At 33.6% G+C, this 24,099-nt stretch overlaps 1 long non-coding RNA gene across 1 annotated transcript; it reads left to right on the top strand.

The window, feature by feature from the left end:
* Window positions 1–5,955: 5,955 nt before the first annotated feature.
* On the top strand, window positions 5,956–23,619 carry LOC129529306 (uncharacterized). Its single transcript, XR_008674782.2, has 3 exons — window positions 5,956–6,159; window positions 8,215–8,317; window positions 23,527–23,619. It is a non-coding gene; the product is annotated as an uncharacterized lncRNA (long non-coding RNA).
* The last annotated feature ends 480 nt before the right edge of the window (window positions 23,620–24,099 follow it).

Below are 24,099 nucleotides of genomic sequence, written 5' to 3'. Positions count from 1 at the left end.
TGTCTCAATTTAAAATAATAATGATAACAACAACAATAATAATTTTTAAAAAGGAATGCATGTAAAAATTGGTGAAATCCAAATATCCAACCATATTTATCTGAGTTTAATTACATGTCAATGTCAATTTTTTGTTTTTGACAATGTACTGTTGTCCTGTAAGACATGATCATTGAAGGAGCTAGATGAAGAATACATGAAAAATCTTTGTACTATTGTTGCAAGTTTTTATGAGAAAAACTATTCCAAAGTAAAAACATTAAACAATAAATCTGGATGTATTTCCTTCTCTTCTTTGCTGATAGATAAATCTTGTCTGCCATTGGTATTATTTTTCCTAAATATTTAGTAAAGTTTACCAATGAAGTCATTTGAATTTTGAGTAGTTTGTGAAAACAATGTGTATTTTTTTATTCAATCTGTATATTATATATAGGATCCTATACATTTTCTAATTTCTTTAAATTATACTTTAAGTTCTGGGGTACATGTGCAGAATTAGATATTTCTCCTAATGCTCTCCATCCCCTAGCCCCACACTCACCAACAGACATTTTCAAATTTTTAAGTACCAGTAACTTGTCCATTTTATACATATTTTTAATTATTTAAAGTATGAAGTATAAAGCTCTTAAACATTCATAAAAGTATCAAGAAAGTTTTAAAGTATTTATTAACATTTTAACATCATTACACTTAGCACAACCATGGGTTCTCTCTTATTATTGATTCTGTAATTCATAGTTTCTCTTTTTGTATTGATCAGTTAATTAATCTTTTATTCCTGTATTAAAATAGGCATAGATTAATTTCATTGACTTTCTAAATTGCCCACCCTATCTCTATTTTATTGGTTTCTACTCTTTTCTATTCTTCCTCTGCTTATTTTGTATTTAATTCACTCTTCTTTTTTCTAATTCTTAAAATAGGTACTGAGATTATTGTTTTTGGATTTTAGTTTTGTGTAACAGAAACCTATAGGACTATAGATTTTTCTTTAAGCACAGCTTTAGCTGCATCCCAGAAATAATGATAGGCTGTATTTTCATTTATAACAGATATACAATAGATTGTATTTTTTTAAGTCAATATTCCTCCCAACATTACCAAAAATGAAAACATTATAACTGCTAGTAGATCATCAATTAAAGAAAAAATGAGAACTATGCAAGGACAGGGTTGGACTCTTGGTACATTATTCATTAAACAATATTGCCCCAAAATATATAAAGAAAATAAATGGACAACTGTTTAAAGACATACTGATATATCCTAAATTGTGGTGAGATAATTTAGCCTAATTCTCACTAAAAGTGATAGACTAAGTAAGCATGTATTTGTCCATTCTTGCATTGCTATGAAGAACTACCAGAGACTGGGTAATTTATAAAGAAAAGAAGTTTAATTGGCTTATGGTTCCAGGGAGGTACCATACACTTTTTCAAACAGCCAAATCTTGTTAGAACTCTATCATAATAATAGCACCAAAGGGGGAAATTCACCCCCATGATCCAGTGCCCTCCTACCAGGTCCCACCTCCAACATTAGAGATTACAATTCAATATGAGATTTGGGTGGGGACACAAATCCAAACCATATTATTCTTCCCCTGGCCCCTCCTGAATCTCATGCCCTTCTCATATTTCAAAATACAACCTTGCCTTCCTACCAGTTCCCCAAAGTCTTAATCCAGCATTAACTCAGATGTCCAGAGTCCCAAGTCTCATCTGAGACAAAGCAAGTTCCTTCCACCTATGAGCCTGTAAAATAAAAAAAAAAGTTAGTTACTCCCAAGATACAATGGAGGTTTAGGAATTAGGTAAATATCTCTTTCCAAAAGGGAGAAATCAGCCAAATAAAGGGGCTACAGGGCCTGTGCAAGTGTGAAACTGACTGCAGGTAGTCATTAAATCTTCAAGCTCCGAAATAATCTTCTTTGACTCCATGTCTCACATGGGGGACATATTGGTGCAAGGGGTGGGTTCCCAAGGCCTTGGACAGCTCTGTCCTGTGGCTTTGCAGGGTTCAGGTCCCATGGTTGCTCTCATGGGCTAGCATTGAGTGTCTGTGGCTTTTCTAGGCACATGGTACAAGCTATTGGTGGATCTCCTATTCAGAGGGTCTTGACAATGGTGACCCTCTTCTTGCAGCTCCAGTAGGCAGTGTCCCAATGGGTGTACTGTGTGTGGGGCGGCTTCAACCTCACATTCCTTCTCTGTGCTGCCCTAGTAAAAGTTCTCCATGAGGACTCCACCCATGCAGCAGGCTTCTGCCTGGACATGCAGGCTTTCCATACATCCTTTGAAATCTAGCAAGAGGTTTCCAAACCTCAACTCTTGCACTGAATGCACCACACAGGCTTAAAATTATGTCAAAGCCACCAAGGCTTACAGTTTTCACCCTTTGAAGCAGCAGCCCAAGCTGTATCTGGGTTCCTTTTAGAGACAGTTGGTGTCTTGGAGTTGGAGTGGCCAGGATGCAGGGGAAGGTGTCCTAGTGCTGCACAGGGCAGCAGAGCCCTGGGCCTGGCTCTGGCACAGGAAACCATTTTTCCTTCATAGTCCTCTAGGCCTGTGATAGGAAGATCTGCGACAAAGGTCTCTGAGATGCCTTCGAGGTTTTTTCCCCATTGTCTTGGCTATCAGCACTTGCCTTCTTTTTAGCTACGCAAATTTCTGAAGCCTGTTTGAATTATTCCCCAGAAAGTGGAGTTTCCTTTTCTAACATATGGCCAGGTTGCAAATGTTCCAAACTTTTAGGCTCTGCTTCACTTTTAAAAATACGTTCTAGTTTCAATTCATTTCTTTGCTCACTCGTAGGAACATAGTCAGTTAGAAGCAGCCAGGACACATCTTGATCTCCTTGCTGCTTAGAAATTTATTCTGTCAGAGACCTTAAATCATCACTCTTAAGTTCAAACTTCCACAAATTCCAAGGGCAGGGGTAAAATGCCTCCAACCTCTTTGCTAATGCATAGCAAAAGTGACCTTTACTCCAGTTCCCAATAAGTTTCACATTTTCACCTGAGACCTCCTCAGCCTGGCTTTCACTGTCCATGTCACTATTAGCATTTCAGTCACAGCAATTAACAAGTCTCTAGGAAGTTCCATACTTTCCCTCATCTTCTTGTCTTTTTTCTGAGCACTCCACGTTGTTCCAACCTCCTCCTGTTACCCAGTTCCAAAGCTACTTCCACATTTTCAGGCACCTTTATAGCAATGCCCCACTGCTCGGTACCAATTTTCTGTATTAGTTCAATTTTGCATTGCTAAAAAGAAATACCTTAGACTGGGCCATTTATAAAGAAACAGGGTTTAATTGGCTCATGATTCCACAGGATGCACAGGAAGCATGATGCTGGTCTGCTCAGCTTCCAGGGAGGTCTCAGAATATTTACAATCGTGGTGGAGGGTGAAGTTGGGAGCTGGCACTTCACATGCCTGGGGGCACGAGAAAGAAAGAGAAGGTGGAGGTGCCACATACTTTTAAACAACCAGATCTTGTGAGAAATCTGTCTCCAGAAAAGCACCAAAAGGGGAAATCCATCCCCATGATCCAATCAGCTTTCACCAGGCCCCCACCTCCAACTTTAGAGATTAAAATTCAACATGAGATTTGGTTAGGGACACATATCCAAACCACATCAAAGCACAAAGCAATAAGGATATAGACAATTTGTAAAATATTAACAAATGATAAATATAAATCAAATCATTCACTAATGGAAGTATATCAATTTTCTATGAGCATACAGAGTCTGCTTCAATTTGCTCACATACAAAGTCTCAAAAGAAGGCTCAAAGTAACAAAATAAGCTGTATAATTATCTGCATACTTTGTTGTCAATAGAAACTTATGATTTCAAATTAACTTCTAAACTTCAAAAGTGTAATGTTTTATTTAAATTATTTTATTTAAAATCATTAAAAGTTTAAGCTTTTTTTAAAATTTATTTTGAGACAGAGTCTCATTCTGTTGCCCAGGCTGGAGTGCAGTGGCACAGTCTCAATTCACTGCAAACTCTGCCTCCAGGATTCAAGTGAGTCTCCTGCCTCAGCCTCCAGAGTAGCTGGGATTACCAGCACATACCAACAAACCTGGCCAATTTTTGTATTTTTAGAGATGGGGTTTCAACATGTTGGCCAGGCTGGTCTCAAACTCCTGACCTCAAGTGATCTGGATCTGCCCTCCTCAGCCTCCCAAAGTGCTAAGATTATAGGTGTGAGTCACCACACCCAGCCATGAAAATTTTAAAAATTAAAAAAAAAATACTATTCTTAATGGATAAATCTGTAGCAATAAGTAAGTATTTTTTCTGTAAATGCAAATGTTTTAAACCACTTAGTATCAATAAGTTAAGTAACTATTTCAGAAAGCAGGAAAAAATGTTTTAGCCAAATCAAAAATACAAAAGTATGAAAACAATGAATGTAATGAAAAATTAATAAAATAAAAATCAAGAAAAGATCTACAACACTAAATGCTAGTTCTCTGAGTTGAGTCATAATGTAACTCAACATAAAGTAACTCAATGTTTAAATTTTAAAACGTAGACAAAGCACACAGTGACACAAGGTATTCAAGACAAATTTTGAGCATGCATGTAAAAAATATCAGTTATTAGTAAGAAATACTAATGGTAAGAATCTCAAAACTAACATAATATGATAATACATGATAACAGAATTACTAGAGAAACACTTTAAGAGGATTGATTTCTCACTTACATGGGAATGGATTAGCTCCTGAGAGAGCTGGTTGTTCAAAAAACGAAAGTCTGTTTTTCTTGGTTTCTCTCTCTTGCTTCCTCCATTACTATGCGACCTCTTTGCACAAACCCACTTCCCTTCGGGTTCCCTCCATGTGTGGAGGCAGCATGAGGCCCTCACCAGATGCTGCTGCCCAATCTTAAACTTTCCAGCCACCAAAATAGTGGGCCAAATAAATTTCTTTCCTTATAAATAACCCAGTCTTAGGTTATTCTATTACAGCAGCACAAAATGGACAAAGACTATATATACATATAGTATATACATATACACATATAGTATGTATATGTATATACACACACATAGATAAACATTACATACACATGTATACACACACACATACATGCACATACCCACAAAAAACTCCAGTGTTAAACAAGTTTATAGGTACTGTGCACTAATCTCACAACACCCATATAATTATAATTGATGAAAATTTTTTTGATAGACAAAAAGGTCAGTCAGAATAAAAAACCTAGATATATGAGCACACATGTGCATAATTTTTAGATAATACACTTTGCACTACACAACAGCTGGGAAAACAAAGATAGAAAGGATAATGCTAGGATAGCTACCAAATATGTATGATAAAATTATAGTGAAAATTCACACTGGACATCAATTCCACATAGTTTAAAGACTTAAATATGAAAAGCAAAAATTTTTAGATGAAATATATTTTAATACCAGGATATTGATGTATTTCTAATGCAGTGTGATCATATAAGAAAAATCCTTGCTATATCAAAAGATTAAAAGAATATTATAATGAAGTTATGAACTAATTAAAGGATAAACTGGAAATGGCAATGTTTTCAACATAAACATTTCAATAGCTATTAAGGTCATCAATATATTAAGTATCCTATAAATATACATTCAAAGAACTCAGTAAAAAAAACATAGTTGAACAAGTACATTTTGGACTAGAAATTCCTAAGACAAAACCCAAGTTGCTAACAACATATAAACATTTGTACATCACTGGAAATTAGAAAAATGCAAAATACAACAAAGGAATTCCATTTCATACTGATTTGATATTACCTTCGTGTAGCATACATGTTGGAAGTGTGCAGTCTTATGGATGCTGGAAATGTAAATTATTGCAGCAACTTAGAAAAGAAACTTGGTATTTGTTACAATATTTTAATTCTCATTTTCTACTACAGGCCCAAAGAGATGCATAGAGTAAGAGTAGTATGTAAGCTTGAAAACAGCAAAACACGAGAAGCAATCTAAAGCTATTTTGGGAAAATAATTGATAAACAACTTGTGATATATTCATAGAATGATGTGTTACACAGAATTAACCAAGAGGAGAGAGCTAGCTCTTAGTAAGTAAAAATAGGTAAATCGTTGAAAACCATGATGAACAACAAAAAAAGTAAGTTTCAAAATGATATGTACAGCAAAATAGATTTTATAAATTATAGTATTATATGTTATATATGAAAAAACATTTGTATAAAAGTTTAAAATTATATATGGATAAGTACTCAAGAAATACAAGATAGTAGATATACCTTAATAGGAAAGAGAAAATATAATCTAATATTAACATTTCCTGAAATCTGCATAATTGTTACATGATTGGATGCTGCATTATTTTTAGTATATTTCTGAATGTTTTACAAGTTTCATAATTACAAGTTTCAAAAACAAGAACATTTTTCAAAGAGATAGAAGTTACCTTTCTAGATAAAGCATTATACTTTTGGAAGTTCCTGTCCCTTTAGATGTTTATTCAATTAACAAGTAATCCTGAAAAAGTTACGTGGGCTGTTTGAAAAACCAAAACAACCTTAAGAAAAAAGATAATGACAGATGTGGGAGGTATGGAATTCTAGATCAGGGTGGAAATATTAAAAAATTGTTTGCCATACTTTTTGTATTTATAGAACTAATTTGTACCTTTAGTTATACAATTGTAAATTTTTTTGGTGATTTTGAATGTTTAAATCTAATTTAATACCATATTTGGAATTTTATTTAATACATATTTTTGAAGGTATTAAAAATATATGTAATAAACAAAAATTAATATTTCTACTCTTTTTGCCAGAGGAGATTTGGAATATTCCTAATAGAATAAAAAGATAAATGTTTGAGTTAATGAATATCCCAATTACTCTGATTTGATCATTACACATTGTATACATGTATCAAAATATCACGTATACTTCAGCAAAATGTACAATCAGTATGTATGAGTTTTTAAAAATTCTCCTATTTCTATCTCATTCTCTGTAGTATCAACTTTACATTTCTCATTTCTTTTATCTACACAGTGACCTGGATAGACTTTTATGTACCTTTTAATATCTGGATTTTTCCTATATTTTTATAAACAATAAATAAAAGTAAAATATAAAAACTATTTTAAACAAGGGCCAAAAGACCTGTTTTCAATGTTTAATTCTTTACCCTTTTCCTTACACGGAGGAACACTTTTGACTTTTTATATGTTTAGCACATTGGATGAATACTTCTAAGTATCACAATGATAAATATCTTTTTATTGCATTTATTGATTTTTCAAATGTAAGCTTCAGCTATTTTAGCCCTGATGTCAAAGGTGTTTGTACCTTCTAGCGGTAATTTTAGTGACTGCAAATAATATATTTAATATCTATATCTTAGTTCAATAATATTAGGTCTTTTATGTTGGCACCCCATCATACACACTGAGGAAATTTGTCCCACACCGTTTTCTTCACATCTTATCAGTCCCACCAAATTATCTCATAGATAAATTAATTATACATTGTTTTACATTAATATTTTTGCAACTTTAAGTTATGCATGATCTATTGATTTTGAAAGATACAATAATAATTATAATAATTAAAGTAAGTTAGAAAATTTCTGACTTGCAAAAGGTCAACGCTGTAGTCAACCTGAATTAGAGCTTTCAGCAAACACTATGATCCACAAGCTCTTTAGTAAAGCTGTAAATATTTCTCCTATAATAATTATAAGGAGATAAGACTTAAGAGTCTGATGTCTGAGGATAGCAGAGAAAAACTATAAAATAAACTCAAATTACTAACCTATATTGGACAAATAATGATGACTCACAACAAAGAGGCATTCACTTTCCAGCTCTGCTTTGCGTTCTCTTCAAATCTATAAGACTACTTGTTTTGGACATGAATATTAATCTATTGATTCATGGAAGTAAAATCGACTCTCTGTACTCACGGCATCTGAATTTGCAGATTCCACCAACACTGGAGAGATCATATTTGAAAAAAAATAATATAACAATAAAAAATACAAAATACAGTATAATAAGTATTTACATGGCACTTATATTGTATTGGTTATAAGTAATCTAGAGATGATTTAAAGTATACAGGATGATGTGCATAGGTTAAATGTAACTACTACAATGTTTTATATAAGAGATTTGAGCATCCATGGATTTTGGTATCTGTAGGTTCCTGGAACCAATCCCCCATGGATACTGAAGGCTGACAGTACTGGCTATCACTCCATTCCTCTGCTGATTCTTCCCCCTTCATATGGTTCATTTTCAGCAGGTACATGTGCCTAAAGCATGTTATAATGATTATTTTAAAGATGTAAATTGGGTCACAAACAAACACGTGTCATAATAAGGAGAATACAGCATGGGTATTGACTTTCCAGCAGAAATATACCAATCCAAGTTAGATATCTTAATAGTTCTTATAAAATAATTTTCCAATCTAAACCTAGGGTACCTCAAATTTTGTAACAGTCCATAAGTCAATTATCTTGATTTCTACAACCCTTATTCTCCAGTTCCAACATAGATTCTTCTTTACATGTTCTAAAATGGGGCCCACTCAGCATGAGTTTATTGATCATGGGACGCCATATTTCTCCTGTTTTCCAAAAATTTATGGAACTATGGACAATTGCTGTCACCTCTATTCCATACGTTTTAAAAATATTCCTTTTTGTATGCAATAATTGTTACTGATGTTTTGAACCATTTGATCAGTCCATTGTCTTAAACTGGAAATGTAGGCTCCTTATTTTGAAACTGTTATTTTCGAAAGAGTCAACAGTATCCCCTGTTAGTTTAATCAAGATGTAGAAACACCTCCAATTTCTGAATATATGATCTTTTATCAATATGTTTTACTATTGTTTATCCAAATTTACACACCCATAGACATAGCTAAACATTTATGTTTGGTCTGTGTTTGTAAGTATTTCCACTGGAATTTGGAAATGGGGAAGGTTTCATTATTATTATGTTAATCTATTACTTATTAGTTACTTTTGAAGTTTTCCTCATTTACCACATCCAGTGGTCACCAGATCATTCATTTCTAACGCAAGAAGAAATCTACAAGTAGCGTGCATTTTAAAAATCAATAAGCAAATATACTATATTATTCAAAAAATGATTTATAAATTAAAATTATTGCAGTGATAAAAGGATGAAGTCCTAAAGCTTCATGAAAATGAGTTATAACTGTTTGCTACCTTTAACTTAAGGTAGCTCTAAGTCTTATGTAAAATGTGGAGAAATCATGATATAGTAAATTATTTTTAAGGAATTGTATCTGTGATGTTTTGACACAGATTCTTGTGATATTGTCCAGGTTGGAGTGGAGTGGCTTTTTACAGGCACAATCAAAGGAGCTACAGCTCCAAACTCCTCAGCTTAAGTCTCCTGCCTCAGACTCCAGAGTAGCTGGATCTACAGGCATGCACCGCCATGCCTGGCTTGCAACATTGTAATTTTTTACTTCAATTTCACCTGTGGGTAAATGAATACAAGTACAGTTAAGGGGGTGAGATTTAATTTTCTTGATATAAAACTAATGGCAAATGGTTTGCACTTCAAAAAAACGTTATCCTTTGGTAAATGCAGTACAAATCAGTGAAACAAATATGAAAATTGCACAAAAAGAAAATAAAGAACTAAAGAAATGTTCTGTATAAATTTTGTTTAGTCATATAATGAGTGTGAAAGAAAAAAATTTGTATGCATTCATATTAAACTCTAGGTTTTTTAAATAAGCACAAATTTGGCTATTATTTCTTCTAAATTAAATGTAAGTTGAATTATGAGCATGGTTAACACTGAAATTTCAATCTGTTTTATGATTATTGATTTATATTAGTTTCATTTAAATTAAAATGAGTTATTTGAATTAAATTCAATCTTCTTTTAAAAAAATCTTCAGTATATTTCTACAGGCCAACTTGCAAATACGGAATGATAGCATTTTAACATGTTCGACTATTCTATGAAAAATGGCTAATGAGTTCTTTCTTTGGTATATCACTGTTGAAATGGGTAATAGATTTATTTACATGTTAAAATATATGTGTTTTGGCTGTCAATGTAGTTTTACATTGCGACTTTTTTAAAAAATTATAACCTTCTATATAGGGAGTTTCGTCAGAAACTTGCCTTTAAAAATTTAAACACATGCTTTTTTTTTCTTTAAGGCTTACTTTAATTGGTTTGTTAAAATATGACTAATTGATTTTTATTTCTACTTACAATATTCAAATATATTGATAACATTTTCTACCTTCTAGTTCCCATTTGGTGCTTTCCCTTAATTTATTACATAACAATAGAGACCCCTCTCTTTCAAAATTGTGCTCACTTAGGTAGTTAGTTACTTTAATTTTACTTAAGCAATTTTTTAAGACTAAAGACAATAGTATCTCAGGCATATGTTTCTAAATATTTCCTTTAATACGAATATCTCTTTTCATAGCTGTTATACATTTCCACACTTCTTTCAAGACAGTTACTGATATGACATCTGGTTTATAGCAGCATTCCAAAAATGTAGACTTTGTTCAATTGAAATAAGTGTTCTGACCTCTACCCTGCCTTTTTCAAGAGACTACTGGGTCCAAATATATCACGATTTTGATCCTTTCACTTTTATCTGTGAATAGTGTCATCCATTCTTGATGGAAGAGGGTAATATGGACAGAGTTCATGGCTATAGTGTGCCATTACCAGAACAATATCAATTTAACACACATGTACCATCAAAAAGAGCTCCATATTCTCCTACTCCCTGAAGTGATACTTATATGCTGAGATGGAAAGCTACCTAAATCAGTTAACACTGCACTATATGCATAGATCTGCTATTTGGGCATCAGAAGAAACAATAACATATCTTTCATAGGCAATAACATGGAAAGAGAAAATGAGGTTGGATGACTTGAACACTTGAATCCCAGCTCAACTAGCAGAAGCCACAAAAAGGCTGTTTCTCTCTAAACCATTACACAACATTCTGCAAAAAATGGTATTAACTAGTAAGAAATAGTTCAAAATACAAATGTACGTCACTACATAGTTTATTAAGTTCATGGTCATTACCGGAAAACTTGGAAGAAACTTTTCAGTTTCTCTGGTGTTATCAGACACAAATATGTGGTTCTACAAAGTCATTCAAATAGATAAAATAATAATAATAAATCATTCTCTGTTTTGTTCTCATTCAGATTCCTCTAGATTCCCGCCAGTACTCCCCTCAGGGAAGTTTCCAGGGCTGTATCTGTTCATTTTGTTTGAAATCATTTTATTTTAATACATGTAGAGTTTGTTATCATAGACAACTTGTTTGCTACATATTCAGCCTTGTCATGGCTCCATTCTCATCGGATTTTCTCTTACATATGTACAAATTATATTATCACAGTGTTCAAAACTACACAATTATGAATTCAATTTTTATAAACTTCTTATACATACCAACTAGATTAACCCCCCCTCTATGTGTTTCTTTGTTGTGTATAAATCCCGGTACTGCAAGACTCTTTTGCTAAGATGATTAATATTCTTACAACTTGAGTACTATTTGTGACTTCTTAAAGTACAATACAAAGAACGAAGCACACATGCAAAGATACAGATCTATGATCCACTGTATTAGCATTTCCACTTATTATCTTCTCCCATTTCTAGTTGTTCCTTCATTTTATCTCCATCTTCCTACAGCGAGAATTCTTTTACTGTCCTTTGTAACTGGTGCTTCTTATCCAGGAATTACGGTAATATCTTAACCTGTCATTTTATTTATTTATTTATGTATTTTTGAGACATAATCTCGCTCTGTCTCCCAGGCTGGAGTGCAGTGGCACGATCTCCGCTTGCTGCAACCTCTGCCTCCCGAGTTCAAGTGATTCTTCTGCCTCATCCTCCTGAGTGGCTGGGATTATAGGCGCCCGCCACCACGCCCGGCTAATTTTTGTATTTTTTTAGTAGAGAGGGTTTCAACATGTTGACCAGGCTGGTCTCAAACTCCTGACCTCAGGTGACACCACCACCCCCCACCCCCTGCGCCACGGCCTGGGATTACAGGCGTGAGCCACCGCGCCTGGCCTTAAGCTGTTATTTTAAACTGCTATGTTCTGCCAGTTTACCTTAACTGAAGCTTAGCTCTTCTCCAAGGAAATCTTTTTTTTTTGAAGTCCTCCTAAATGGTATTCCTTATTCCCTCTCTCTTACACCTGAGGACTGCAAGGTAGATTTGTTGTCTTACTTTCTCACTAGTCTTATTTCATGACCATTATTCCATCATCAAATTAAGAAAAAAAAATCTATGTCATCTTCTCTACCTCCACATACGTCTCTGACACTCCCTAATTTATTAAATGCTTCCAGACATGATTGTTGTGTATTTCTTCGCTCCAGGCTCAACCATCTTTATATATAATTTTTTTTTATTGTGGTAAGAACACTTAACATGAGATGTACCCTCAACAATTTTTTTTTAAGTTTAACAGTATTGTTAACAGGCACAATATTGTACAGTAGATCTTTTAAACTTACACATCTTCTATAACTGAATCTTTATACCTGTTGAACAGCAACTTCTCATTTTTTCCTCCCACAAACCCTTGACAACCATAGTCTTATTCTGTGTTTATCAGTTTATTTCAGATTCCTCATATAACTGGAGTTAGGCAGTATTCGTCTTTCTGTAACTGGCTTATTTCACTTAGCACAGTGTCCTCCAGGTTCACCCATGCTGTCATGTAGGGCACAATTTCCTTCTTTGTTAAAGCTGAATGATATTCCATATCATGTCTACCACATCTTATTTATATTCATCCACTTACGGATATTCAGGGTATTTTTCTGTATCTTGACTATTGTGAATAATGTGCAAGGAATATGAGAATGTGGGTAACTCTATGAAATCCTGGTTTCAATTACTTTGGCTATATATCCAGAAGTGGGACAGCTGGATTATATGGTTGTTCTGTTTTTAGTTTTTTGAAGAAACTTACAGGGTTTTTCATAGTGGCTGCATCATTTTACATTCCCACCAACAGTGTAAAAGGGTTCCAATTTCTCCACATCCTTACCAACACTTATCTTTTTTTTTTTCCTTCTTTGTAATAACAATCATCCTGATAGCTGTGAGGTGATATGTTCTTGTGGTTTTGATTTGCATTTTCCTGATGATTAGTGATGTTAAGCACCTTTTTTTACTTGTTGCCCATTTGTATTTCTTCTTTGGAGAATTGTCTGTTCATATTCCTTGCCCATTTTCTAATTGGGTTATTTATTGTTTTGTTTTTGTTTTGCTATTGTGATGTAGCAATTTATATTTATATATATTATATTTTGGAGAGTAACTCCTGACATGATATATGGTTTCGATAATATGGTTTGCAAATATTTTCTCCCATTTCATGCACTGCATTTTTACTCTATTTTTTTTCCTGTGCAGAAGTTTTTTAGTTTTATTAAATCTCACTTCTCTATGAATGTGGCCAATGTAACACTCTTAAAAAGAAAATCCTAGAATCTGGTCAATTCCAACTCACCCACCTCTCCCATGTTACATTTCAGAAAGTTGCATCACCTTAACTTCAACGAACCGTATCTATTTATCATCTAAACTGTGACTCTCCTGAGAGTAAAAATTGGCATTATAATAATTATGCCAGGAAAATAGTCACAAATGACTACCTTCTGGGACATGATAGGATATATGGCAATCCACAATCTCTTCTCTTCCTTAATCGTATATCATCGAAATACAATTTCAAATGAATATGCCATTTGAGTTAGAAAAAGAAAATAATAGAATTATATGGGCATATTAAAGGCTTATTTGAAATACATATGCGTGTGTGTCTGTATATGTGTGCACATTAATAATGATTGGACATTCTCAGCATAAATGCCTTTTTATATTAATTTGTGTTTTAATTTTAGTAATTCATTATTTCTAATATTTTACAAAAGTATTTGGCCATAACAGAATGCAAATAAAAGACAAAATTACAAACACAAACATAATGCTTTATCACCAATAGTTTAAGCAATAATAATGTAGATAATAGACTTGCATATATTTATGGATATTTTGACATTTTTAGATTTTTATTAAAATATCACAGTTGCACATAATTTTAGGTTACATTGGAGTACCTGTGATATTTTCATACATGTATACAATGTAGAATAATCAACTCAGGGTAAATGCCCTTTTGTGAACCTGCAAATTCATATTGTCTTCTTGGGTGAATAATGGAGCTTCCTCCAATGCCTAGTTGTCATTTTCTAACAAGTTTAGAATGGACAACATAAAAGCAAAATTCAACTTTCCTCTAATGTACTGTGATAACGACTAGTAGATAAATGTTTTCATTTAGTTAATAAAGGCAAGTTAATCGTCCCTATGAACCTACTGGATCAGGTTGATGGTATTTCTATGCCTGAAGGAAGCATTACTCTATCTCTCAAATACCTGCTAAGCAGGCATTTTCTGTTCCTGAAAGATTTGTTGGGCCCATAAGTGGAGAAACCCAGTGCTGACTTATCTGCTTTCTTTTCATCCTGTCTGAGAACTTCTGTTTTCATGCAGAGGATGCTTCCAGGTTAAAAATGCTTCCAGAAATAAAAATAAATTTGAAACTGCCCAAATGGAAGCATACCTAGTCCCACTTTCCAAACGAGAGATTTTTAGGAAAAAAAAATGTTTATGGACTTTCTCTCCTAGTCATGGTTTCATAGTAGGAATAAACATGCTATAGAAAGCAAGTTGTTTCTTGATAAAGGAGAAGGTGAATTTGTTAAGTCTTCCAAGAGCCCAGAGCAATTCTTCGCAGCCCTAATAAGTGTAGCTAAATCTGACAGGAGCCAGCTGATTGTCAATCTGTTGGTGAAGGCAATGGCCTAACTATTGAGGCAGAATAGTTTTACCTTCCTTAATATCTTCAATGACATAGAGATTTGAACTCCCATGTTTTGATAAAAAAAGAAGCTGAAGTCCAGAAATGAGACAATGATGAAGGTGATTGTATTAGTCAGGATTCTCTAGAGGGCAGAATTAATAGGATAGATGTATATGTATAAAGGGGAATTTATTAAGGAGTATTAACTCAACACAATCACAAGGTGAGGTCCCACAATAGGCTGTCTGCAAGCTGAGAATCAAGGAAGCCATTCTGAGTCCCAAAGCTGAAGAACTTGGAGTGTGATGTTCGAGGGCAGGAAACATCCAACACGGGAGAAAGATGTAGGCTGGGAGGCTAAGCCAGTCTAGTCTTTTCAGGTTCTTCTGCCTGCTTTTATTCTGGCTGCACTGGCAGCTAATTAGATTGTGGCCAGCCAGATTGAGGGTGGGTTTCCTTTCCCAGTCTGCTGACTCAAATTTAATCTCCTTTGGCAACACCCTCACAGTTATACCCAGGAACAATACTTTGCATCCTTCAGTGCAATCAAGTTGACACTCAGTATTAACCATCACAGTGATGAGAAGTCTGTTGGCTGTGTCACTGCTTACAAGTTTGATGAGAATGCCCAAACTACAAAATTCCCTTGGTGTTTGGCATAATTGCTGGCTAGATGCGCTTAGAATGCATGAAGAAATATTCTGATCATTTGACTTGGAAAAAAAACATACTGTTTAGAATAGACCTTTAGGGATGTTTGAATTAGAAGCCATTGACAGGGAACCAGAGTATTCGTGGATAAGGAGTGGGAAGCCACTTCTGGGTGCTGGGGACACTACCCTTCACTGTGCTAAAAGAACAGGACAAAATCAATCATGTGATTTCTTGGTAAGTGTTGTGCCAGTCTAGAGATTCTGGAAGGTAAATTCTTCCTTTTGTTTGCCTCCTGGCTCCATGCATCATCCCAAATTCAAATTAATGCTTTCTACATGTCCACTCGATTTTAGTTAATACCTTCTCCACATCAAAATTCAGCCACTGGCCTTGAGGTGGAGCACCAGGAATCATAGCATTTCAACACCTGGGTTTTGATGTGCCTGGATTTAGATCTGCATACACTTTAAAGATCCCACTGGCATTTCTTTGTGTCAATAAACTACCGTGTCTTCTGGAGGGCATATATTTATGTTTTCTAGATTAAAAATAAGTGACTCATATAGCTGTAAATCTGTTTTAGAATCAGTTTATTTTAATCATCTTTGTGAATAGTTAATAACATAACATGAAAACAACATAAACATAGTCGAGAATAGGGAGGGAAATAAAGTTGATAATCTAGTAAATAGTAACAATGTATAAATATTGACACATAAAATTATTTTAAAGAAATGTACTTATGCTCCGAATGTGTGATATATCTACAAATGGGATAAAAATAATTGGCATTCAACAGACTCAGAACCAAAAACAGTATATTTAATTGGACAATGTCTTTCTCCATCACTGGCTAGTGATGACTATTATTTTGCCAGGTAAATATATGTCAGTAAATGTTCACTTTCCTTTTTTGGTAATCAACTTTATTATTTCTGTCATATTACTTTTCAGGAGTGAATATTCAGCCATAATACTATCATTATGACTGGTACCTTTCATTCAATAATAAAAGGAGTCTGTTGTTTCAAATTAGAACACCAGTGGAGACATTATTTTCATAGGCACAGTGGAAGTGTGATTAAATTAATCAAAACTCTCTGATTAAGAGAATACTTCCCTTGTATCAGTCTCTGATAATTACTCAAAAACCATCATGTTGCATGATATTTTAGTTGAAAATATTGTTGCCCATGTTTTCTTAGCTGCTTCACTTTTTATGAATATATGACTATGCTTGCTGGTTTAGGATTTATAAAAATATTGCAGATTACTTATGCCTACAACCAATCTGTGTTTAAGTGAAGTGTCTGCTATACGTCTCAATTATGTATTTTTATAACCAAGGGCATGCTAGAAGCCATCAGTAAGAGGACTAAGAAAAAAATGCTATATATTTGTTTTCACTTTTAAAGGAAAATAAGAAACCTACAAAAACCCTGGAAATCTCTTACCCACATTAACAGGAGAGCAAATAACTCCTTTTGTAGTGGAACATAATTATCTCTGCTTCAGAGCTTACAGGAAATGATTTCACAGACTAAAAATAAGTATTATTTTGTTAAATATTTTACTATTTTTAAAGCTCTCATCATATGAAGAACTAGTGTAAAATATATAATTTTTATTTAAAATGTGCTTTAAATATGCCAGTAATCCTACGCATACATTTTTCCTAAGGCCTCTTACCTTAATGAGAAAATAGGAGCTGTCAAACGAATCTTGTTCATTATCACACTTCAAATCATCAACCTAGGCTTTTGTGGTGATAATATGTATGTTTATATTTTTACAAAATGATGTGTTTACTATGGTCTTATTGTTCTTATGTAAGGACAACACATTCATTAAATTATTTTTTGTTTTCCACACTCTATACCTTTTGCAAAAACTTGACTTCAGCATTTCGACCCCCCCACTGTCATTAATTCCCAATGGCCATTTTCACTGGAAAATTCCCATCAGCAACATATAAATATGCTCTAGCTGTTCTCAGAGAAAATAGCAAACAAAGACTCAAATACACCCTACTCTGGCTGCCATTCCATTTCTGTCTTCCCATTCATGGCAGGGGAAATAGCACTTCTACTTAATCACTTGTCTCAGATTCTCTCTGGAAGCCCTTTCACCCCTCGTAACTGTATGAAAACTGCTTTTGCATGATTTCTATACCAAATGCAATCGTCTTTTTTCTGGGCTCTTATTGCATATCTTCTAATTAGCATTTGAGCTCTTGATTTGAAAGCACTCCCCATTATTGGCTTTTGTGATAACTCTTGATTGAAATAGATCATTTGAACATTATATTATTTAACATCCTTGGAGTCATATATTATTTAGCTGAAGATCATACCTGAAGATTTGAGTATAACAATATTGTAGCTTCTCACCACAGTGATTAATTACAAAACAATCAGCAGACACAGCCCTCTTTTCCTAGCACACATTTATCAATGACTATATTTCCAGTTACGGCCTTTAATTACAGTAGATGGAGACTAGATTAAATTGAAACTATAAACTCTACTGGGCTCAGAGAGGTTTACTTATATTCTGAGGGCCGATATGCACAGGTGATGTATTAAGAGAGATATGTAAATTACCACGAGAATCCATCCATACTCCCAGAATTCTATAAATCATTCATTATAAGACAAAATAAACATTAACTTCATATTATATAATATATAAATGCAAAATAAATTTGATATATGCTTATTAAAATTAATTTCTCAAAAATTCCTATCACGCTAAAATATGTTAAAATACATAAATTGGTTAGAATTATGAAAATTATAACAGTTTCGAAGAAAAGCAGAAGGACAAAGTAATCAGACTCAGCCAGATAAATGGTAGGAAGGTAAATTCATAATTTCCAATAAATAACTTGCCTATCAGAATAACCTTAGAAATAAGTTGATGAAGATGGAAGTGATGGAGAAAATACTAAGTGGATGAGTACCCCAGCTTTTTTATTTTCAGGTAAGAAAGCTCTGAGACAAGCACTACACAGTCTCCCAGAGGTTTCTAGTTATACAGTTACAACCTATTCTCTGATGCAATTTGCATTGCCTTCCACCGGCTGCTCACTTTCCCATTCACTCAACATTGTTTGCAGGAATTACCTCCTAAATGAGTTACTTGCAACCAAGTTCTGCTTACACTTAGAAGGTGGAAAGCCGCAAGTAGACATTGCTTCCACCCTAAAGCAAACAAACAAACAAACAAACAAAAGGCAACAGGGTAGTCAACAGAATCCTAGCATTTCTCAAGTGCATCAATCAGGAAGCTGTGGTTCCAAGGTTACCAGGTGAACCAAGGTGCCAAGCCTCTCCAAGAAACACAAGGTGGAGCATTGTACCAAGGACTTTGTGCTTCTTTCTTTAGAGTTTCATGCTCTAGAAATGTGAAAGAAGAAAACAATGAAAACTTTACAAATTCTTCAGGGTCAAATGTTGTCAAGTAAGAGAGTGTAGTGGGAGCCTCAGACATAATGGAGTTTACACTAACTTGTGAGGTCTTTTTCACCTCTAGATACTCATGAGATAAACTACAGGCAGGGCAAAGAGCTGAGAGAGGAACCTTTGGTTGGACAAAGGCACAAAACTCTGACTAACGTGGACAGTGACATGAAGCCCTGACCATGTTCTGGAACTTTTCTCTCAGGAAAGTAAACGCCATAAACAGCTCCATTATGGGCAGGAAACAGTTCTGCTCCCAGCGTTGTAGAATAAGTCCACTGCCTCTAGGTAGAAGCAGAAGCAATCTACCTCTGGGGGAAGAGATAACAAACTACCTCTGCTGTCACAACAAGCTTTGCACAAACAAATAAGCAATATCACTGAGAAAGAAGCAGGAAACTACCATCTTGGACCTAGTCTCAGGCAATGGTGCACTGCTTCTGAGGGAGGAATAGACCCAAAACCTGGCAGTCTCTGGTGGAGAGCAAGAAGCCTACTGGGGTTGATTGATTCAAAGCACTGATTCAGAGAGAGATCAGTATTGTCATGGTAAGTTGTGAAAACTGTTTCCTGCCCAAGGCTCTCTCAGACACAAGGCAGATAATGGCTGTCATAAGTCACACTGAAAAAGCTCCATTTCTAAAGGCCAAGTCAATGAGGCTGACGAAGTGGAAGACAGAACCAACCCTACCTCCACTTTGACACCTGCACCCATTAACAGAAATGACAGTCTACTGTTTATTGTGGAAGGGACAAAATGATATATAAACACTCTGTGGCACAGGCTTGTTCAGAAATTACGGAAAGCGGAAAGTAGATTAGGAACACAAAAATCTCTTCAACACCCCAGACCCCACATCCAGTATATGGTACCAGCTGACCAAGATGAAAGGAAATTGACATCTCAGTATAAAGGTAATAAATGTAGCCACAACAAAACCCAAACCCAGCTCAACTCCTGACGACAGTGACTAAATACTTTACAATTACGACTTGACAAAAGAAAGGACAGACCCATTTCAAAACATAAATGTTTACCTCATTCTCCACTGTTCATTTGCACATAATTTTCATTCTAAAGTCTAAGATGTGTTACATAAAAAAGTTAGAAAAAATAGCCATTGTTAAAAGATAAAGTAGTCAGCACATCCAGACCTTGAAATTATCTAAATGCTGCAACCATCAGACAGAAAGATGGATTTATATGTTAATGCTAGTGATGACTTCAATAAGTATGTCTATAGGAGCTGTTGTTGAAGAAATGACTGTAGTTTCTATTTTGAGCATATTAAGTTTAAAGTAAGCATGTGAATATTCCTACAGGCTATTGCTAATATGGGAGTTGATTACAGAGACATGAGCAAAAATACAGAAGACTTAGACTATATAAGGATCTGTACAGAAAAATCTTAGAGTATATGATTTCTAGGGGATAGCTTTAAAATGATTTTTTTAATGAGACAACTTAAAAAACATTTATATTTAGGATGTGAATACTTCACAAATGAAACTGAAATCCAGTTTGTTATCAATTTAGAATAAAAATCAACTGAAAGATTCTAATACAGATTACAAAGGAGGATAGAATTTCGAACAGAGCACGTGAATGGAAGACGACACAAAACCAAACCAAAAAAAGAAAAAAAAATACAAGGCAATGAGAGGTGCCAAACATTGAGTCCCTGTGTTTTTCTAGGTAGTGGTTTTACTAAACTGATGGTAGAGCAGGTCAAAATTAAAATATATTTTACACTAAACATTTGGAATAAAAAGATTTTTAGGGACTATTATTTTATGACTTAATATTTAATACATTATAAATACACATAAAATAAATATTGATAATATGTTCATAACTATATACTCTATAATTATTGAATTCACTTTAGTTAAATGAGAAAAGTAAAAATTTTATATTTTTACTTTTAATATAAAATAATATAATTTTATATTAATTTTATTTAAAAATAAATACTGAGGAGCAACAAATTGTGCATACAATTATTCTTGTCATTTAGAATAAATGACAAAATGGCATCCTTAAGTCCTGGTAAGGGTAATTTAATAAAAAAATCAATGTCTTGGTCGGGCACGGTGGCTCATGCCTGCAATCCCAGTACTTTGGGAGGCCGAAGTAGGCAGATCACCTGTGGTCAGGAGTTTGAGATCAGCCTGGACAATATGGTAAACCTGTCTCTACTAAAACTACAAAAATTAGCCAGGTGTGGTGATGCACGCCTGTAATCCTACCTACTCAGGAGGCAGAGGCAAGAGAATCCCTTGAACCCAGGAGGTGTAGGTTGCAGTGAGCTGAGATGGAGCCACTGTAATCCAGCCTGGGTAACAGAGTAAGACTCTGTTTCAAAAAAAAAAAAAATTCAATAATATATACGGATAAAAATCAGCAAAACAAAAGAATATTAAATAAATCAAAGCTGCATCATTGTATGCTCAATAAAAAACAGGAACAATAATATTTTACTAATAATATTAAACAGTTTATATTTTAATTCACAAGTAAAAACTACATTTCAATTTTGTCATTTAATTTATTTTTAAATTAGCATTTGTGTATAGACTATCATGTTTAAAAATATTTATTTATATTTTAGTAAAATAAATTGCAAATTAGGTGGAAAATTATATGTATGTATATAGTCATACACATGTAAGTGTGTTTGTGTTTATTTGATCTTCTAAAATTGCAATGGAGAATATTGCAGAGTAAGCAATATTCTTATTTTGATTGCTCTAAGTTAAATAATTACCATTTTCAGATATTTCATCAGAAGTAAAATTAAAACATTGTTATTTATACTGCCTTTCTTTTCCTGAGCATCAATAAAATATTCACGTTTCTAGTACCATTCAGGGCCAGATTTATTGTTAATCTGTCCACCATAACTATTTATTGATATTGTTTCTAAAATAATAGACATATTTCTTCTTTATATAACCCAAAACATGGATATATAATAAGTAGTTTGAAATTAATATTCACTGATTAACTTATATTTCTACCATTTATGTTGCCAAACATGCTACAAGCAAATACACTCTAATAGAGAAAGTTTTATTCCATTTTTATCAGTTTCTATTTAGATATAGACTATTTTGTGATAGAAATTGTCACCATACTTTGGGAATCCATGATAAAACTGTATTGTTTAAAAGTCTAAGAGTAAAACCATTGTCCATATGGTTTTAAAATTTTAAACAGGTTTAAAACAACATTGTAAGAAAGTCTAAAACAACATTTTGAAGAAATTTCCACTGGGAAAGAGAATCTAGAACATTAGAAGTCTGTTTTTATCTTGAAATTTAGAAAATTTTCTGCTATTAGTAAAATGCAGTTGGAATGAGAAAATTCACATTATTTGTAAATTTCATCACATGAAACACTACAGAAGTAGCAACATAGTCGAGTAAATCACATGGTTAACTCACAACCTCAACTGTGCCTGTGGCAGAAATGAGAGACTCATTTTCAAACTATATAAAATTTGCTTCACATATATTCAGTAATCCCCTAAATTTTTTTCAGTTTGTTGGTATTGATTGTTTTCCTGAGATTTTAAACCAATTAAGAAAGAAAAATTTTATGCATATTATTTTTAAAGAGAGAAAATTGATATTAGTTCATAAATTTAAAATTCAACATGGTAATATACAATAATGATAATAAAAGCTCATTTTTCCTTTGGTTTATTTTATGTCTTTTTTAACCATTAGAAGCATAGTGCTTTATATGTCTGTTTGAGGCAAAACTATAGTATATTCAGCAAATTTTTATTAAGATTTAGAGAAGAAAATCCATGAAAACTTAAAACCTTGGCAAAACATTATTTAAGATTCAGAACACATATTTTAAAATTTTATTTTTGATAATAGCACATAAAAAGTCTCATATCATACTTACATGGTTTTAGGCACATGAGTATCAAGACCTACTTTTGCAAACTCTTGGAAAACACATTTGTGAAGTAACATTATGTCCTTCTTAAAGTCCTGTAATCCCTTGACTGATACATTATTTGTACATCTATCTTTCAGGCCCTCCTACACAATCTAAAGTATATAAGCTCCGCTTTTTTTCAAAAAAATGTTCATACCTGCTAATTGCTTCCTGAGTAGGTTTTGTTGTTATTTCAATGAAAGGTATATTTAGCAAACAGATTTAGCAAGCAGCAGATAAAACAATTAGTACAAATATCTTTTGTGAAAGAAGTGGCTGGCAGTACACCCGCAGCGAAGGCTGAATTTGTAATTTAGAAAACAGATTTAGCAAGTGGCAGATACAACAATTAGTCTAAAAATCTTTTTGTGAGAGAAATAGCTCACAGAATAGAAAGAGGGAAGACACATTTGCATAAAAATGATATGTCAATTCCACTAAAAAGCAAATCATTTTCCATGTTTTAACCTATTCTTTTCCTTATTATTTTCTTTTTTCTCATATATTATAGGTGGTCAAGGCAAAAGACTATTCAAAAATCATGAAATAAGTATTATCGTCTCATCTAATAGGACCGCTAAATTTTTAAAGAATAATCACTGCCTTTCCCTGGGTCACAGTATGTACTGGATTGTGGAAGGGGATGAACCCTTTTCTCTTTTCTCTACTGATTTATGCTTTGTTATTCATAGTTTGGACTTCACAAATAAAATTGACAGTTAATAAAAAATGTGGAAACCCAAAGTAATGTGGCCTTTCAATAAGAGTAACTTTACAGGATATCATTCGTTATTAGATTCCCAATATAGAAGAAAGGAAATAATATAATTGAAATGTAATAATAAATTATATATATAATTTATATATAATATATAATTTATGCAGATATAATAAATAAAAATAGTAAATAGTATAATATAAATATAAATAAAATAATGTAAATAGATTACAGAATGAACTCACAGTAGGTCTCATTGGAGTCTATTAGCTTCAAATTTCTTCCTCTTACTTAAGAAAGGATGCCAATAGTGTGGACACTGGATCCTGAAGGCTAGGCCCTGTGCAACTCCTAAATCAAACTGTT

The sequence above is a fragment of the Gorilla gorilla genome, chromosome 22, assembly GCF_029281585.2.
Source record: "Gorilla gorilla gorilla isolate KB3781 chromosome 22, NHGRI_mGorGor1-v2.1_pri, whole genome shotgun sequence".
In the NCBI taxonomy this organism is placed as follows: domain Eukaryota; kingdom Metazoa; phylum Chordata; class Mammalia; order Primates; family Hominidae; genus Gorilla; species Gorilla gorilla.
The sequence above is the reverse complement of the archived record's forward strand: the minus strand, read 5'-3'. Positions and strand labels throughout refer to the sequence as shown.